The sequence below is a fragment of the Triticum aestivum genome, chromosome 1B, assembly GCF_018294505.1.
Source record: "Triticum aestivum cultivar Chinese Spring chromosome 1B, IWGSC CS RefSeq v2.1, whole genome shotgun sequence".
Classification (NCBI taxonomy): domain Eukaryota; kingdom Viridiplantae; phylum Streptophyta; class Magnoliopsida; order Poales; family Poaceae; genus Triticum; species Triticum aestivum.
Genome location: NC_057795.1, coordinates 661,050,010 through 661,054,497, shown reverse-complemented (window position 1 = coordinate 661,054,497; position 4,488 = coordinate 661,050,010). Strand labels below are relative to the sequence as shown.

Genomic DNA, 4,488 nt, shown 5'->3' with positions numbered 1-4,488 from the left:
AAAGATTCTAATCTACCCTCTTTTTTTCGGATATGCTACAGTGCATATTATAAGTACTAATAGTATATTCGTGGAAAATCATGGCGTGCCTCGCCGAGCCGAATCATAACAATCGAGATTGCCCTTAAAACACCATCGAATTCAGAGAGGTTTAGTAAACCCATCTACAACTTGATCTTTCGAAGGCACAAATCAAATGTTCAATGCTTTTTGTGTGACTCATTCTCGTACAAAATGTTAGTTCACCCTAATATGTTTTGTTCTTGTGTGAAACCGTGGATTACCTAAAAGTAGGTGGATAATGAGACGTTCTTGGGGGTTCCATTCCTTCGACGGCCTTAATCTTTGTTGGGTTCATCTTGATGTTACGATGTGAGACCATAAAACCATGGAATTTCCTAGCCCCGGCCACGAAGACACACTCCTTGTGGATGATGTTAATGTGTCTTTCTCAGGTTCTCAAAGGCCTTGTACAAGTCAAGCAACATGTCACGCTTCTTCCTAGTCTTCAACCCTAGGTCATCGATGTTACACCTCCATGCTTCACCTGATCGGGTCATCGAAAGTGTGCTTCATAGCACACTGATAGGTTTCACTTGCATTATTGATTCTGAACGACTTCTTGACATGACACAACACCTGGGAGGGGTATACTGAACGATGTTTTTCCTTCATCTTCGGTTTCATACTCACTTCTGTATACCGGATCTCCGAGACATGTTCTATTGATATCAGTAAAGTCCATGCGCATCCTCCACTTGTCATTAGACTTCAGGACTAGCTAGCGGTTCTTGTTGGAGTCAGCCTCGATAGGTTACTATAGGCCGAGTCGTGCGTGTATGTAACCTAACCACCAGCAGGTCATTGAGTTGTTGTAGAACCAGAAAATTACGAGAAAGCCTCTGGCCAATCTAGTTCCTGCGAGTCGGGCGCGTGCGTCTGTATACCAAAAAAGGCTTTCGCCCCGCTTTATAAATAAAGCAACGATCAACATACATGATGCAAACCACCCGACACCACACACACACCCAAGGCAGATACAAGGGAGTTGACAAACAGCAAAGCTACTCTAAACACCCCAAAGCAAACGACAAATAGGCAGAAGAGCATAGCTAAGGGTCTAAAGAGCTCTCCACCGTGAACGAGTCACCGCGAGGAGACGAAACCGTAACTCAGACGAACCAGGGACTCCAAAGCGGTGCTTCCAAGAAAGAAACGGCACCGATGAGCCACCACCGCCCGATCCAGGGAATCTAGGTTTTCACCCGGAGTAACACGAAGGACGCAGGGTTACCGCGATGGAGCCTTCAAGAAGGGAACGACGCATGGACGCCGCTGCCATCGGTCTGGCTCCGAGCCACACGAGGTTTTCACCCCGGCCACCACCCTCAGCCTCCGTCCAATGTATGGCCCTACATGAGAGCGCCGGCCGCACCACCACCGAGATCGTCGAAGGCCCACCCCATGTCGCCCACGCGGCCATGACAGCAAGCTCATCAGCGCCCGAGCCACGAGCTCCGCCCATGAGCCAGCAGCTCCTGCCACCAAGGCCGCCGCCTTGCATCCAGACACTCCGGAGACCATCAAAGGCACGAGCTTTGAGCCGACCGGCAAACCCCAAGCACCATCGGAACCGCCGGTGACCAACCCGCCCCGAACAACTGTCAGCGGCAAGGAGGCACTAGGCCGGTGACAGGTAGTCGGTCTACCCGTCCCTCCAGCAGCCTCCCCTGCGTCACCCCTGACGCCCTACCACGGCCTCCGGGCCAGAACCTGCGAGGGAGAGGCAGCCACCCGTCCGCCGGCGAGGGCCGCCGGATTGACCGCACCCAGCCGTCGAGGAAGGCCGCCAAGAGCGTCAACGACCACCACACCACCTGCGTCTCCACGCCCTGGCCAGGAGCAGTCGATGGCCCGCCACCCCACTGGAGCAGAACGAGGACCAGTTGCAGCGCCACCACCTTGGAAGGGCCACCGGCCACCCGTGACACCGCCAACCACCACCACCAGTCGGATCTGGACAGGGGGTGCCAGATCCGCCGCCAGCACGCCCCCGGGCCTCCAGCCCCCACGAGCCAAGGAGGAGGGGAGGAGGGAAGGAGGGAGCGCCGGCAGTCCACCAGGACGCCAGGAGGAGGGAGGAAAACAGAGCAGCGGCCGACCGGCGCCCGGCACCACCGAGCAGGGGAGGGCGCCCCGCGCCGCCCGCCACCTGCGCGTGGGAGGAAGACGCCTCGCCGCCGCCTGCGCCACGCGGCCTTTGGCCGGCGACGCCACCTGCGGCGGCGAGGGATGGGGGGCGGGGCGAGGAGACGGGGGCGGCAGCGCTAGGGTTGCCTCCCGGGGATGCCCGAGGGGAGCGCCTCGGGAGGGGAGGGTTGGTTCCCAGTCAAGTGTCTCCTTTTGGCGTCGTGCGTCTGTATACACATCCAAGTTGAGCCGGCGAGTTGTGTTGCCGCCGGAGGTGAGCTGTCCCGATAGATCGCAGGGAATCATGTCCTTCACCGGCAAATCCGTCATTGCTGACGGACGCTTGTTGTTGCCGTCCGCGGAATACAGCTTTTTCAGATTTTGGCCCGCAGCGGAATCAGATTTGGAAAGCACGTCCTGGGCTGCTTCTCCTTTTGGTTCAGATTTTGGCAGCGGATTTCTGGAATCGGATTCTGCTGGGTTCGCCCTTTGGTTCAGATTCTGCCGCGCGGCAGCGGAATCCGTTGATAAAAGCTCAACCACACTGGGCCATAGAGATCCCACTATGAACTACATACGGATGTATCTAGATGCATTTTAATGTGTAGATTCACTCATTTTGCTCCGTGTCTAGTCCATGGTGAAATCTCTACAAAAACTTATATTTAGGAACGGAGGGAGTACATCAATGGTGGCTTTTTTAGTGCTGGCGGTTATCAATGGGCTATAGGTTTGTATGCCAGTGGTTATCCCAAGAGTGTGGCTGGCTTCATATCCGTTTTCCTTCTTCTTAAACAGGAAGTTGCACAGCCTGTGAAAGCGCACGTGCAGTTTAGTTTCGTTGATGAGGTCGACCAGCAAGAGCACGCACGCATCCGTGCACAGACATCAGTTGGGTTTACTCGGTGTGGCCAAGCCTGGGGTCCCAATCGTTTCATAAAAAAATAGGAGCTTGAGTAGTCAAAGCATCTCAAGGATGACTCTTTCACCATCCGATGCGATTTTATCATCCCTGGACCTGCTGCTGCTGCCTTCATCAAGGTGCGGCCAACTAACATATGCGAGCATCTAAACCAACCCTTTGCGACAAAGGTTGGCGCCGACGTGACATTCGAGGTTGGCCATGAGACGTTCGCCGCTCACCGATGCGTGCTTGCGGCATGTTACACCGTCTTCATGGCGGAGCTCTTTGGCCCCATGCAGGAGGGGACCACATCCGGTGCCATACACATACAAGACATGGAGCCAGGCGTGTTCAAGGCGCTGCTTGGTTTTGTCTACACCGACTCAATGCCCAAGATGGAGGTGGAAGGAGAAGCCGGAGCTGAGATTACGTGGCTGTGGGACTTGCTTGCCGCGGCGGACAGGTACGATCTTCAGCGGCTCTAGTCGATGTGTGAAGAGAGGTTGTTGGAGCGCATAGTTGCGAGCTCGGTGACTGCCATCCTTGCCCTAGCTGCGCAGCATCACTGCTCCGACCTGAAGGAGGCCTGCCTGGAGTTCCTCAAGGTTCAATCCGCTGCGGACTTGCAACAAGTCATGGCGACCAGTGACTGGGAGCGCATAGCTGCAACCAATCTCTCTGTTCTGAATGAGCTCATCACCAAGTTTGCTTCAAGAGTGTAGTTCGTCGTGCTATGCCAAAGAGTGAGGGTGTGATGTAAGAGAGAAAGGTCATGTGCGTGTGCATGTGCATGTGCATGTGCATGGCATGGATGGTTTATAGTTCAGTAAACATTAACGTCACAATGTCCTGTATTCCTGCGGTGTGAAGTATGCCGCACCTTATTAACAAGTTGTTCCGTTCTCATATCGCTGTCTGTCTTCATTTTCACACCAAGAAACATGTTTGTTTATTGGTTATAAATAAAAGTAGAGCAATCTAGATGTATGAAAAAGCTATTTTTTTCTGCGGGGATTGGAAAAACTACTGTAAATTAGTGTTATTAATTTGATCTATTGTTGTTGTTGTTGTTGTTGTTGTTGTTGTTGTCACCTACAAAGGGGGTATGGCCCGGAGCTACAAGAGCCTCGCCGTGCCACTGGGGATGGCGCGAACCACGATGAGCCACGGTGGTTGGGCCCAGAGCTAGGGGCCATCTAGGCCACCGGTAGGGCGTGAAGCTCAATGAGCCGCCCCTATCCATCTAAGACCGGCGGATGTCAAGCTCCTAGTCGGATATTGTGGCGACATATGGCAGAGACGAGACCGGAGGGGAGGTGCGTAGAGCAGATATAGTGAGGTAGGGTTGGTCATATCACTAGTAGAAAAACACCTAATAGTTCCAGTTCGTAAGG

At 53.9% G+C, this 4,488-nt stretch overlaps 1 pseudogene; it reads left to right on the top strand.

Annotated features, from left to right (window-relative positions):
- Positions 1–1,909: 1,909 nt before the first annotated feature.
- LOC123081886 (BTB/POZ and MATH domain-containing protein 2-like) lies at positions 1,910–3,816 on the top strand (annotated as a pseudogene).
- Positions 3,817–4,488: the final 672 nt, after the last annotated feature.